Here is a 16,515-nt window from a genome sequence, read left to right as displayed (position 1 = left end):
AAGAGTAGGCACTCTTCTTACAGTCGGTGCTTTGTGCATTCCCTGGGAGACCAGTATTAGTTTGCGATACACCTCAGCAGGTTCAATGTATTCCTTCGACCTTCACATTGACGATGAAACACAGAAATCGCATCGGAATGAAATACAAAAGGCAAACTGCCGCGTAAGTACAATAATAGAGACTCTTCTTACAGTCGGTGCTTTCAGCATTCACTGTGAGACCAATATTAGTTTCCGCTACACTTCAGAAGGTTCAATGTATTCCTAGGACCTTCACATTGACGATGAAACACAGAAATCGCATCGCAATTAAATACAAAAGGCACAATGCCGCATTAAGTACAAGAATAGAGACTCTTCTTACAGTCGGTGCAATGAGCATTCCCTGTGAGACCGGAATTAGTTTTGCGATACACCACTCCAGGTTCAATGTATTCCTTGGACCTTCACATTGACGATGAAACACAGAAATCGCAACGGAATTAAATACAAGAGGCAAACTGCCGCGTAAGTACAAGAATAGAGACTCTTCTTAGGGTCGGTGCTTTCAGCATTCCCTGTGAGACCAGTATTAGTTTCCGATACACCTCAGCAGGTTCAATGTATTCCTAGGACCTTCACGTTGACGATGAAACACAGAAATCGCATCGCAATTAAATACAAAAGGCACAATGCCGCATTAAGTACAAGAATAGAGATTCTTCTTACAGTCGGTGCTTTGAGCATTGCCTGTGAGACCAGAATTAGTTTCTGATACACCACTCCAGGTTAAATGTATTCCTTGGACCTTCACATTGACGATGAAACACAGAAATCGCATCGGCATGAAATACAAAAGGCAAACTGCCGCGTAAGTACAAGAATAGAGACTCTTCTTACAGTCGGTGCTCTCAGCATTCCCTGTGAGACCAGTATTAGTTTCCGATACACCTCTGCAGGGTCAATGTATTCCTAGGACCTTGACATTGACGATGAATCTCAGAAATCGCATCGGAATTAAATACAAAAATAACAATGTCGCCTTAAGTACAAGAATAGGCACTCTTCTTACAGTCTGTGCTTTGAGCATTCCCTGTGAGATTAGAATTAGTTTCCGATACACCACTCCAGGTTCAATGTATTCCTTGGACCTTCACATTGACGATGAAACACAGAAATCGCATCGGAATTAAATACAAAAGGCAAACTGCCGCGTAAGTACAAGAATAGAGACTCTTCTTACTGTCGGTGCTTTCAGCATTCCTGTGAGACCAGTATTAGTTTCCGATACACCTCAGCAGGTTCAATGTATTCCTAGGACTTTCACATTGGCGATGAGACACAGAAATCGCATCGGAATTAAATACAAAAGGCACAATGCCGTCTTGAGTACAAGAATAGAGACTCATCTTACAGTCGGTGCTTTGAGCATTCCCTGTGAGACCAGTATTAGTTTCCGATACACCACTGCAGGTTCAATGTATTCCTTGGACCTTCACATTGACGATGAAACACAGATATCGCATCGGAATTAAATACAAAAGGCACAATGCCGCATTAAGTACAAGAATAGAGACTCTTCTTACTGTCGGTGCTTTGTGCATTCTCTGTGAGACCAGTATTAGTTTCCGATACACCTTTGCAGTTTCAATGTATTCCTTGGACTTTCACATTGACGTTGAAACACAGAAATCGCATCGGAATTAAATACAAAAGGCGCAATGCCGCCTTAAGTACAAGAATAGAGACTCTTCTTACAGTCGGTGTTTTGGGCATTCACTGTGAGACCAGTATTAGTTTCTGATACACCACTGCAGGTTCAATGAATTCCTTGGACCTTCACATTGACGATGAAACACAGAAATCGCATCGGAATTAATTACAAAAGGCACAATGCCGTCATAAGTACAAGAATAGAGACTCTTCTTACAGTCGGTGCTTTGAGCATTCCCTGTGATACCAGTATTAGTTTCCGATACACCACTGCATGTTCAATGTATTCCATGGACCTTCACATTGACGATGAAACACAGAAATCGCATCGGAATTAAATACAAAAGGTGCAATGCCGCCTTAAGTACAAGAATAGAGACTGTTCTTACAGTCGGTGTTTTGAGCATTCCCTTTGAGACCAGTATTAGTTTCTGATACACCACTGCATGTTCAATGTATTCCTTGGACCTTCACATTGACGATGAAACACAGAAATCGCATCGGAATTAAATACAAAAGGCACAATGTCGCCTTAAGTACAAGAATAGGCACTCTTCTTACAGTCGGTGCTTTGTGCATTCCCTGTGAGACCAGTATTAGTTTGCGATACACCTCAGCAGGTTCAATGTATTCCTTCGACCTTCACATTGACGATGAAACACAGAAATCGCATCGGAATTAAATACAAAAGGCACAATGCCGCATTAAGAACAAGAATAGAGACTCTTCTTACAGTCGGTGCTTTGAGCATTCCCTGTGAGACCGGAATTAGTTTCCGATACACCACTCCAGGTTCAATGTATTCCTTGGACCTTCACATTGACGATGAAACACAGAAATCGCAACGGAATTAAATACAAGAGGCAAACTGCCGCGTAAGTACAAGAATAGAGACTCTTCTTAGGGTCGGTGCTTTCAGCATTCCCTGTGAGACCAGTATTAGTTTCCGATACACCTCAGCAGGTTCAATGTATTCCTTGGACCTTCACGTTGGCGATGAAACACAGAAATCGCATCTGAATTAAATACAAAAGGCAAAATGTCGCCTTAAGTACAAGAATAGAGCCCCTTCTTACAGTCGGTGCTTTGAGCATTCCCTGTGAGACCAGAATTAGTTTCTGATACACCACTCCAGGTTAAATGTATTCCTTGGACCTTCACATTGACGATGAAACACAGAAATCGCATCGGCATGAAATACAAAAGGCAAACTGCCGCGTAAGTACAAGAATAGAGACTCTTCTTACAGTCGGTGCTTTCAGCATTCCCTGTGAGACCAGTATTAGTTTCCGATACACCTCTGCAGGTTCAATGTATTCCTAGGACCTTGACATTGATGATGAATCTCAGAAATCGCATCGGAATTAAATACAAAAGGCACAATGTCGCCTTAAGTACAAGAATAGGCACTCTTCTTACAGTCGGTGCTTTGAGCATTCCCTGTGAGATTAGAATTAGTTTCCGATACACCACTCCTGGTTCAATGTATTCCTTGGACCTTCACATTGACGATGAAACACAGAAATCGCATCGGAATTAAATACAAAAGGCAAACTGCCGCGTAAGTACAAGAATAGAGACTCTTCTTACCGTCGGTGCTTTCAGCATTACCTGTGAGACCAGTATTAGTTTCCGATACACCTCAGCAGGTTCAATGTATTCCTAGGATCTCCACATTGACGATGAAACACAGAAATCCCATCGGAAATAAATAGAAAAGGCACAATGTCGACTTAAGTACAAGATTAGTGACTCTTCTTACACTCGGTGCTTTGTGCATTCCCAGTGATACCAGTATTAGTTTGCGATACACCTCAGCAGGTTCAATGTATTCCTTGGACCTTCACATTGACGATGGAACACAGAAATCGCATCGGAATGAAATACAAAAGGCAAACTGCTGCGTAAGTACAATAATAGAGACTCTTCTTACAGTCGGTGCTTTCAGCATTCCCTGTGAGACCAATATTAGTATCCGATACACCTCAGAAGGTTCTATGTATTTCTTAGGACCTTCACATTGACGATGAATCACAGAAATCGCATCGTAATTAAATACAAAACGCGCAATGCCGCCTTAAGTACAAGTATAGAGCCACTTCTTACAGTCGGTGCTTTGAGCATTCCCTGTGAGACCAGAATTAGTTTCCGATACACCACTCTAGGTTCAATGTATTCCTTGGACATTCTCATTCACGATGAAACACAGAAATCGCATCGGAATGAAATACAAAAGGCAAACAGCCGCGTAAGTACAAGAATAGAGACTCTTCTTACTGTCGGTGCTTTCAGCATTCCTGTGAGACCAGTATTAGTTTCCGATACACCTCAGCAGGTTCAATGTATTCCTAGGACTTTCACATTGGCGATGAGACACAGAAATCGCATCGGAATTAAATACAAAAGGCACAATGCCGTCTTGAGTACAAGAATAGAGACTCTTCTTACTGTCGGTGCTTTCAGCATTCCCTGTGAGACCAGTATTAGTTTCCGATACACCACAGCAGGTTCAATGTATTTCTAGGACCTGCACATTGACGATGAAACACAGAAATCGCATCGGAATTAAATACAAAAGGCTCAATGTCGCCTTAAGTACAAGAATAGAGACTCATCTTACAGTCGGTGCTTTGAGCATTCCCTGTGAGACCAGTATTAGTTTCCGATACACCACTGCAGGTTCAATGTATTCCTTGGACGTTCACATTGACGATGAAACACAGAAATCGCATCGGAATTAATTACAAAAGGCACAATGCCGTCATAAGTACAAGAATAGAGACTCTTCCTACAGTCGGTGCTTTGAGCATTCCCTGTGAGACCAGTATTAGTTTCCGATACACCACTGCAGGTTCAATGTATTCGTTGCATCTTCACATTGACGATGAAACACAGAAATCGCATCGGAATTAAATACAAAAGGCGCAATGCCGCAATAAGTACAAGAATAGAGACTCTTCTTACAGTCGGTGCTTTGAGCATTCCCTTTGAGACCAGTATTAGTTTCTGTAACACCACTGCAGGTTCAATGTATTCCTTGGACCTTCACATTGACGATGAAACACAGAAATCGCATCGGAATTAATTACAAAAGGCACAATGCCGTCATAAGTACAAGAATAGAGACTCTTCTTACAGTCGGTGCTTTGAGCATTCCCTGTGAGACCAGTATTAGTTTCCGATATACCACTGCAGGTTCAATGTATTCCTTGGACCTTCACATTGACGATGAAATACAGAAATCGCATCGGAATTAAATACAAAAGGCACAATGTCACCTTAAGTACAAGAATAGAGAATCATCTTACAGTCGGTGCTTTGAGCATTCCCTGTGAGACCAGTATTAGTTTCCGATACACCACTGCAGGTTCAATGTATTCCTTGGACCTCCAGATTGACGATGAAACACAGAAATCGCATCGGAATGAAATACAAAAGGCAAACTGCCGCGTAAGTACAAGAAAAGAGACTCTTCTTACAGTCGGTGTTTTCAGCATTCGCTGTGAGACCAGTATTAGTTTCCGATACTCCTCAGCAGGTTCAATGTATTACTAGGACCTTCATATTGACGATGAAACACAGAAATCGCATCGGAATTAAATACAAAAGGCACAATGATGCCTTAAGTACATGAATAGAGACTCTTCTTACAGTCGGTGCTTTGGGCATTCCCTGTGAGACCAGTATTAGTTTCTGATACACCACTGCAGGTTCAATGTTTTCCTTGGACCTTCTCATTGACGATAAAACACAGAAATCGCATCGGAGTTAATTACAAAAGGCACAATGCCGTCATAAGTACAAGAATAGAGACTCTTCTTACAGTCGGTGCTTTCAGCATTCCCTGTGAGACCAGTATTAGTTTCCGATACACCACTGCAGGTTCAATGTATTCCTTGGACCTTCACATTGACGATGAAACACAGAAATCGCATCGGAATTAAATACAAAAGGCACAATGTCGCCTTAAGTACAAGAATAGAGGCTCTTCTTACAGTCGGTGCTTTGAGCATTAGCTGTGAGACCAGTATTAGTTTCCGATACACCACTCCAGGTTTAATGTATTCCTTGGACATTCACATTGACGATGAAACACAGAAATCGCGTCGGAATGAAATACAAGAGGCAAACTGCCGCGTAAGTACAAGAATAGAGACTCTTCTTACAGTCGGTGCTTTCAGCATTCCCTGTGAGACCAGTATTAGATTCCGATACACCTCAGCAGGTTCAATGTATTCCTAGGACCTTCACATTGACGATGAAACACAGAAATCGCATCGGAATTAAATACAAAGGGCACAATGTCGCCTTACGTACTAGAATAGAGACTCTTCTTACAGTCGGTGCTTTGAGCATTCTCTGTGAGACCAGTATTAGTTTCCGATACACCACTCCATGTTCAATGTACTCCTTGGACATTCACATTGACGATGAAACACAGAAATCGCATCGGAATGAAATACAAAAGGCAAACTGCCGCGTAAGTACAAGAATAGAGACTCTGCTTACAGTCGGTGCTTTGAGCATTCCCTGTGAGACCAGTATTTGTTTCCGATACACCACTGCAGGTTCAATGTATTCCTTGCACCTTTACATTGACGATGAAACACAGAAATCGCATCGGAATTAAATACAAAAGGCGCAATGCCGCCCTAAGTACAAGAATAGAGACTCTTCCTACAGTCGGTGGTTTGAGCATTCCCTGTGAGACCAGTATTAGTTTCCGATACACCACTGCAGGTTCAATGTATTCCTTGGACCTTCACATTGACGATGAAAGACAGAAATCGCATTGGAATTAAATACAAAAGGCACAATGCCGCATTAAGTACAAGAATAGAGACTCTTCTTACAGTCGGTGCTTTCAGCATTCCCTGTGAGACTAGTATTAGTTTCCGATACACCTCTGCAGGTTCAATGTATTCCTAGGACCTTGACATTGACGATGAATCACAGAAATCGCTTCGGAATTAAGTACAAAAAGCGCAATGCCGCCTTAAGTACAAGAATAGAGACTCTTCTTACAGTCGGTGCTTTGAGCATTCCCTGTGAGACCAGAATTAGTATCCGATACTCCACTACCGGTTCAATGTATTCCTTGGACATTCACATTGACGATGAAACACAGAAATCTCGTTGGAATGAAATACCAAAGGTAAACTGCCGCGTAAGTACAAGAATAGAGACTCTTCTTACAGTAGGTGCTTTCAGCATTTCCTGTGAGACCAGTATTAGTTTCAGATACACCTCAGCAGGTTCAATGTATTCCTAGGACCCTCACATTGACGATGAAACACAGAAATCGCATCGGAATTAAATACAAAAGGCACAATGCCGTCTTAAGTACAAGAATAGAGACTCTTCATACAGTCGGTGCTTTCAGCATTCCCTGTGAGACCAGTATTAGTTTCCGATACACCTCAGCAGGTTCAATGTATTCCTAGGACCTTCACATTGACGACGAAACACAGAAATCGCATCGTAATTAAATACAAAACGCGCAATGCCGCCTTAAGTACAAGTATAGAGCCACTTCTTACAGTCGGTGCTTTGAGCATTCCCTGTGAGACCAGAATTAGTTTCCGATACACCACTCTAGGTTCAATGTATTCCTTGGACATTCTCATTCACGATGAAACACAGAAATCGCATCGGAATGAAATACAAAAGGCAAACAGCCGCGTAAGTACAAGAATAGAGACTCTTCTTACTGTCGGTGCTTTCAGCATTCCTGTGAGACCAGTATTAGTTTCCGATACACCTCAGCAGGTTCAATGTATTCCTAGGACTTTCACATTGGCGATGAGACACAGAAATCGCATCGGAATTAAATACAAAAGGCACAATGCCGTCTTGAGTACAAGAATAGAGACTCTTCTTACTGTCGGTGCTTTCAGCATTCCCTGTGAGACCAGTATTAGTTTCCGATACACCACAGCAGGTTCAATGTATTTCTAGGACCTGCACATTGACGATGAAACACAGAAATCGCATCGGAATTAAATACAAAAGGCTCAATGTCGCCTTAAGTACAAGAATAGAGACTCATCTTACAGTCGGTGCTTTGAGCATTCCCTGTGAGACCAGTATTAGTTTCCGATACACCACTGCAGGTTCAATGTATTCCTTGGACGTTCACATTGACGATGAAACACAGAAATCGCATCGGAATTAATTACAAAAGGCACAATGCCGTCATAAGTACAAGAATAGAGACTCTTCCTACAGTCGGTGCTTTGAGCATTCCCTGTGAGACCAGTATTAGTTTCCGATACACCACTGCAGGTTCAATGTATTCGTTGCATCTTCACATTGACGATGAAACACAGAAATCGCATCGGAATTAAATACAAAAGGCGCAATGCCGCAATAAGTACAAGAATAGAGACTCTTCTTACAGTCGGTGCTTTGAGCATTCCCTTTGAGACCAGTATTAGTTTCTGTAACACCACTGCAGGTTCAATGTATTCCTTGGACCTTCACATTGACGATGAAACACAGAAATCGCATCGGAATTAATTACAAAAGGCACAATGCCGTCATAAGTACAAGAATAGAGACTCTTCTTACAGTCGGTGCTTTGAGCATTCCCTGTGAGACCAGTATTAGTTTCCGATATACCACTGCAGGTTCAATGTATTCCTTGGACCTTCACATTGACGATGAAATACAGAAATCGCATCGGAATTAAAAAAAAAAGGCACAATGTCACCTTAAGTACAAGAATAGAGAATCATCTTACAGTCGGTGCTTTGAGCATTCCCTGTGAGACCAGTATTAGTTTCCGATACACCACTGCAGGTTCAATGTATTCCTTGGACCTCCAGATTGACGATGAAACACAGAAATCGCATCGGAATGAAATACAAAAGGCAAACTGCCGCGTAAGTACAAGAATAGAGACTCTTCTTACAGTCGGTGTTTTCAGCATTCGCTGTGAGACCAGTATTAGTTTCCGATACTCCTCAGCAGGTTCAATGTATTACTAGGACCTTCATATTGACGATGAAACACAGAAATCGCATCGGAATTAAATACAAAAGGCACAATGATGCCTTAAGTACATGAATAGAGACTCTTCTTACAGTCGGTGCTTTGGGCATTCCCTGTGAGACCAGTATTAGTTTCTGATACACCACTGCAGGTTCAATGTTTTCCTTGGACCTTCTCATTGACGATAAAACACAGAAATCGCATCGGAGTTAATTACAAAAGGCACAATGCCGTCATAAGTACAAGAATAGAGACTCTTCTTACAGTCGGTGCTTTCAGCATTCCCTGTGAGACCAGTATTAGTTTCCGATACACCACTGCAGGTTCAATGTATTCCTTGGACCTTCACATTGACGATGAAACACAGAAATCACATCGGAATTAAATACAAAAGGCACAATGTCGCCTTAAGTACAAGAATAGAGGCTCTTCTTACAGTCGGTGCTTTGAGCATTAGCTGTGAGACCAGTATTAGTTTCCGATACACCACTCCAGGTTTAATGTATTCCTTGGACATTCACATTGACGATGAAACACAGAAATCGCGTCGGAATGAAATACAAGAGGCAAACTGCCGCGTAAGTACAAGAATAGAGACTCTTCTTACAGTCGGTGCTTTCAGCATTCCCTGTGAGACCAGTATTAGATTCCGATACACCTCAGCAGGTTCAATGTATTCCTAGGACCTTCACATTGACGATGAAACACAGAAATCGCATCGGAATTAAATACAAAGGGCACAATGTCGCCTTACGTACTAGAATAGAGACTCTTCTTACAGTCGGTGCTTTGAGCATTCTCTGTGAGACCAGTATTAGTTTCCGATACACCACTCCATGTTCAATGTATTCCTTGGACATTCACATTGACGATGAAACACAGAAATCGCATCGGAATGAAATACAAAAGGCAAACTGCCGCGTAAGTACAAGAATAGAGACTCTGCTTACAGTCGGTGCTTTGAGCATTCCCTGTGAGACCAGTATTTGTTTCCGATACACCACTGCAGGTTCAATGTATTCCTTGCACCTTCACATTGACGATGAAACACAGAAATCGCATCGGAATTAAATACAAAAGGCGCAATGCCGCCCTAAGTACAAGAATAGAGACTCTTCCTACAGTCGGTGGTTTGAGCATTCCCTGTGAGACCAGTATTAGTTTCCGATACACCACTGCAGGTTCAATGTATTCCTTGGACCTTCACATTGACGATGAAAGACAGAAATCGCATTGGAATTAAATACAAAAGGCACAATGCCGCATTAAGTACAAGAATAGAGACTCTTCTTACAGTCGGTGCTTTCAGCATTCCCTGTGAGACTAGTATTAGTTTCCGATACACCTCTGCAGGTTCAATGTATTCCTAGGACCTTGACATTGACGATGAATCACAGAAATCGCTTCGGAATTAAGTACAAAAAGCGCAATGCCGCCTTAAGTACAAGAATAGAGACTCTTCTTACAGTCGGTGCTTTGAGCATTCCCTGTGAGACCAGAATTAGTATCCGATACTCCACTACCGGTTCAATGTATTCCTTGGACATTCACATTGACGATGAAACACAGAAATCTCGTTGGAATGAAATACCAAAGGTAAACTGCCGCGTAAGTACAAGAATAGAGACTCTTCTTACAGTAGGTGCTTTCAGCATTTCCTGTGAGACCAGTATTAGTTTCAGATACACCTCAGCAGGTTCAATGTATTCCTAGGACCCTCACATTGACGATGAAACACAGAAATCGCATCGGAATTAAATACAAAAGGCACAATGCCGTCTTAAGTACAAGAATAGAGACTCTTCATACAGTCGGTGCTTTCAGCATTCCCTGTGAGACCAGTATTAGTTTCCGATACACCTCAGCAGGTTCAATGTATTCCTAGGACCTTCACATTGACGACGAAACACAGAAATCGCATCGGAATTAAATACAAATGGCACAATGTCGCCTTAAGTACAAGAATAGAGAATCTTCTTAGAGTCGGTGTTTTGAGCATTCCCTGTGAGACCAGTATTAGTTTCCGATACACCACTGCAGGTTCAATGTATTCCTTGGACCTTCACATTGACGATGAAACACAGAAATCGCTTCGGAATTATATACAAAAGGCACAATGCCGTCATAAGTACAAGAATAGAGACTCTTCCTACAGTCGGTGCTTTGAGCATTCCCTGTGAGACCAGTATTAGTTTCCGATACTCCTCAGCATGTTCAATGTATTCCTAGGACCTTCATATTGACGATGAAACACAGAAATCGCATCGGAATTAAATACAAAAGGCACAACGTATCCTTAAGTATATGAATAGAGACTCTTCTTAGGGTCGGTGCTTTCAGCATTCCCTGTGAGACCAGTATTAGTTTCCGATACACCTCAGCAGGTTCAATGTATTCCTAGGACCTTCACGTTGACGATGAAACACAGAAATCGCATCTGAATTAAATACAAAAGGCAAAATGTCGCCTTAAGTACAAGAATAGAGACTCTTCTTACAGTCGGTGCTTTGAGCATTCCCTGTGAGACCAAAATTAGTTTCTGATACACCACTCCAGGTTAAATGTATTCCTTGGACCTTCACATTGACGATGAAACACAGAAATCGCAACGGCATGAAATACATAAGGCACAATGCCGTCATAAGTACAAGAATAGAGACTCTTCTTACAGTCGGTGCTTTGACCACTCCCAGTGAGACCAGTATTAGTTTCCGATACACCACTGCAGGTTCAATGTATTCCTTGGACCTTCACATTGACGATGAAACACAAAAATCGCATCGGAATTAAATACAAAAGGCACAATGCCGTCATAAGTACAAGAATAGAGACTCTTCCTACAGTCGGTGTTTTTGAGCATTCCCTGTGAGACCAGTATTAGTTTCCGATACTCCTCAGCAGGTTCAATGTATTCCTAGGACCTTCATATTGACGATGAAACACAGAAATCGCATCGGAATTAAATACAAAAGGCACAACGTATCCTTAAGTATATGAATAGAGACTCTTCTTACACTCGGTGCTTTGGGCATTCCCTGTGAGACCAGTATTAGTTTCTGATACACCACTGCAGGTTCAATGTATTCCTTGGACCTTCACATTGACGATGAAAGACAGAAATCGCATCGGAATTAAATACAAAAGGCACAATGCCGCATTAAGTACAAGAATAGAGACTCTTCTTACAGTCGGTGCTTTCAGCATTCCCTGTGAGACCAGTATTAGTTTCCGATACACCTCAGCAGGTGCAATGTATTCCTAGGACCTTCACATTGACGACGAAACACAGAAATCGCATCGGAATTAAATACAAATGGCACGATGTCGCCTTAAGTACAAGAATAGAGACTCTTCTTAGAGTCGGTTCTTTCAGCATTCCCTGTGAGACTAGTATTAGTTTCCGATACACCTCTGCAGGTTCAATGTATTCCTAGGACCTTGACATTGACGATGAATCACAGAAATCGCTTCGGAATTAAGTACAAAAAGCGCAATGCCGCCTTAAGTACAAGAATAGAGACTCTTCTTACAGTCGGTGCTTTGAGCATTCCCTGTGAGACCAGAATTAGTTTCCGATACTCCACTACTGGTTCAATGTATTCCTTGGACATTCACATTGACGATGAAACACAGAAATCTCGTCGGAATGAAATACCAAAGGTAAACTGCCGCGTAAGTACAAGAATAGAGACTCTTCTTACAGTAGGTGCTTTCAGCATTTCCTGTAAGACCAGTATTAGTTTCAGATACACCTCAGCAGGTTCAATGTATTCCTAGGACCCTCACATTGACGATGAAACACAGAAATCGCATCGGAATTAAATACAAAAGGCACAATGCCGTCTTAATTACAAGAATAGAGACTCTTCTTACAGTCGGTGCTTTCAGCATTCCCTGTGAGACCAGTATTAGTTTCCGATACACCTCAGCAGGTTCAATGTATTCCTAGGACCTTCACATTGACGACGAAACACAGAAATCGCATCGGAATTAAATACAAATGGCACAATGTCGCCTTAAGTACAAGAATAGAGACTCTTCTTAGAGTCGGTGTTTTGAGCATTCCCTGTGAGACCAGTATTAGTTTCCGATACACCACTGCAGGTTCAATGTATTCCTTGGACCTTCACATTGACGATGAAACACAGAAATCGCTTCGGAATTAAATACAAAAGGCACAATGCCGTCATAAGTACAAGAATAGAGACTCTTCCTACAGTCGGTGTTTTGAGCATTCCCTGTGAGACCAGTATTAGTTTCCGATACTCCTCAGCATGTTCAATGTATTCCTAGGACCTTCATATTGACGATGTAACACAGAAATCGCATCGGAATTAAATACAAAAGGCACAACGTATCCTTAAGTATATGAATAGAGACTCTTCTTAGGGTCGGTGCTTTCAGCATTCCCTGTGAGACCAGTATTAGTTTCCGATACACCTCAGCAGGTTCAATGTATTCCTAGGACCTTCACGTTGACGATGAAACACAGAAATCGCATCTGAATTAAATACAAAAGGCAAAATGTCGCCTTAAGTACAAGAATAGAGACTCTTCTTACAGTCGGTGCTTTGAGCATTCCCTGTGAGACCAGAATTAGTTTCTGATACACCACTCCAGGTTAAATGTATTCCTTGGACCTTCACATTGACGATGAAACACAGAAATCGCAACGGCATGAAATACATAAGGCACAATGCCGTCATAAGTACAAGAATAGAGACTCTTCTTACAGTCGGTGCTTTGACCACTCCCTGTGAGACCAGTATTAGTTTCCGATACACCACTGCAGGTTCAATGTATTCCTTGGACCTTCACATTGACGATGAAACACAAAAATCGCATCGGAATTAAATACAAAAGGCACAATGCCGTCATAAGTACAAGAATAGAGACTCTTCCTACAGTCGGTGTTTTTGAGCATTCCCTGTGAGACCAGTATTAGTTTCCGATACTCCTCAGCAGGTTCAATGTATTCCTAGGACCTTCATATTGACGATGAAACACAGGAATCGCATCGGAATTAAATACAAAAGTCACAACTTATCCTTAAGTATATGAATAGAGACTCTTCTTACACTCGGTGCTTTGGGCATTCCCTGTGAGACCAGTATTAGTTTCTGATACACCACTGCAGGTTCAATGTATTCCTTGGACCTTCACATTGACGATAAACACAGAAATCGCATCGGAATTAATTACAAAAGGCACAATGCCGTCATAATTGCAAGAATAGAGACTCTCCTTACAGTCGGTCCATTGAGCATTCCCTGTGAGACCAGTATTAGTTTCCGATACACCACTGCAGGTTCAATGTAATCCTTGGACCTTCACATTGACGATGAAAGACAGAAATCGCATCGGAATTAAATACAAAAGGCACAATGCCGCATTAAGTACAAGAATAGAGACTCTTCTTACAGTCGGTGCTTTCAGCATTCCCTGTGAGACTAGTATTAGTTTCCGATACACCTCTGCAGGTTCAATGTATTCCTAGGACCTTGACATTGACGATGAATCACAGAAATCGCATCGGAATTAAGTACAAAAAGCGCAATGCCGCCTTAAGTACAAGAATAGAGACTCTTCTTACAGTCGTTGCTTTGAGCCTTCCCTGTGAGACCAGAATTAGTTTCCGATACTCCACTACAGGTTCAATGTATTCCTTGGACATTCACATTGACGATGAAACACAGAAATCTCGTCGGAATGAAATACAAAAGGCAAACTGCCGCGTGAGTACAAGAATAGAGACTCTTCTTACAGTAGGTGCTTTCAGCATTTCCTGTGAGACCAGTATTAGTTTCCGATACACCTCAACAGGTTCAATGTATTCCTAGGACCCCCACATTGACGATGAAACACAGAAATCGCATCGGAATTAAATACTAAAGGCACAATGCCGTCTTAAGTACAAGAATAGAGACTCTTCTTACAGTCGGTGCTTTCAGCATTCCCTGTGAGACCAGTATTAGTTTCCGATACACCTCAGCAGGTTCAATGTATTCCTAGGACCTTCACATTGACGATGAAACACAGAAATCGCATCGGAATTAAATACAAATGGCACAATGTCGCCTTAAGTACAAGAATAGAGACTCTTCTTACAGTCGGTGTTTTGAGCATTCCCTGTGAGACCAGTATTAGTTTCCGATACACCACTGCAGGTTCAATGTATTCCTTGGACCTTCACATTGACGATGAAACACAGAAATCGCATCGGAATTAAATACAAAAGGCACAATGCCGCATTAAGTACAAGAATAGAGACTCTTCTTACAGTCGGTGCTTTGAGCATTCCCTGTGAGACCGGAATTAGTTTCCGATACACCACTCCAGGTTCAATGTATTCCTTGGACCTTCACATTGACGATGAAACTCAGAAATCGCAACGGAATTAAATACAAGAGGCAAACTGCCGCGTAAGTACAAGAATAGAGACTCTTCTTAGGGTCGGTGCTTTTAGCATTCCCTGTGAGACCAGTATTAGCTTCCAATACACCTCAGCAGGTTCAATGTATTCCTAGGACCTTCACGTTGACGATGAAACACAGAAATCGCATCTGAATTAAATACAAAAGGCAAAATGTCGCCTTAAATACAAGAATAGAGACTCTTCTTACAGTCGGTGCTTTGAGCATTCCCTGTGAGACCAGAATTAGTTTCTGATACACCACTCCAGGTTAAATGTATTCCTTGGACCTTCACATTGACGATGAAACACATAAATCGCAACGGCATGAAATACATAAGGCACAATGCCGTCATAAGTACAAGAATAGAGACTCTTCTTACAGTCGGTGCTTTGAGCACTCCCTGTGAGACCAGTATTAGTTTCCGATACACCACTGCAGGTTCAATGTATTCCTTGGACCTTCACATTGACGATGAAACACAAAAATCGCATCGGAATTAAATACAAAAGGCACAATGCCGTCATAAGTACAAGAATAGAGACTCTTCCTACAGTCGGTGCTTTGAGCATTCCCTGTGAGACCAGTATTAGTTTCCGATACTCCTCAGCAGGTTCAATGTATTCCTAGGACCTTCATATTGACGATGAAACACAGAAATCACATCGGAATTATATACAAAAGGCACAACGTATCCTTAAGTATATGAATAGAGACTCTTCTTACAGTCGGTGCTTTGAGCATTCCCTGTGAGACGAGTATTAGTTTCCGATACACCACTCCAGGTTTAATGTGTTCCTTGGACATTCACATTGACGATGAAACACAGAAATCGCGTCGGAATGAAATACAAGAGGCAAACTGCCGCGTAAGTACAAGAATAGAGACTCTTCTTACAGTCGGTGATTTCAGCATTCCCTGTGAGACCGGTATTAGATTCCGATACACCTCAGCAGGTTCAATGTATTCGTAGGACCTTCACATTGACGATGAAACACAGAAATCGCATTGGAATTAAATACAAAGGGCACAATGTCGCCTTAAGTACTAGAATAGAGACTCTTCTTACAGTCGGTGCTTTGGGCATTCCCTGTGAGACCAGTATTAGTTTCCGATACACCACTCCAGGTTCAATGTATTCCTTGGACATTCACATTGACGATGAAACACAGAAATCGCATCGGAATGAAATACAAAAGGCAAACTGCCGCGTAAGTACAAGAATAGAGACTCTTCTTACAGTCGGTGCTTCCAGCTGTCCCTGTGAGACCTGTATTAGTTTCCGATACACCTCAGCAGGTTCAATGTATGCCTAGGACCTTCACATTGACGATGAAACACAGAAATCGCATCGGAATTAAATACAAAAGGTGCAATGCCTCCTTAAGTACAAGAATAGAGACTCTTCTTACAGTCG

Source organism: Schistocerca serialis, chromosome 8 (assembly GCF_023864345.2).
Source record: "Schistocerca serialis cubense isolate TAMUIC-IGC-003099 chromosome 8, iqSchSeri2.2, whole genome shotgun sequence".
In the NCBI taxonomy this organism is placed as follows: domain Eukaryota; kingdom Metazoa; phylum Arthropoda; class Insecta; order Orthoptera; family Acrididae; genus Schistocerca; species Schistocerca serialis.
The sequence above is the reverse complement of the archived record's forward strand: the minus strand, read 5'-3'. Positions refer to the sequence as shown.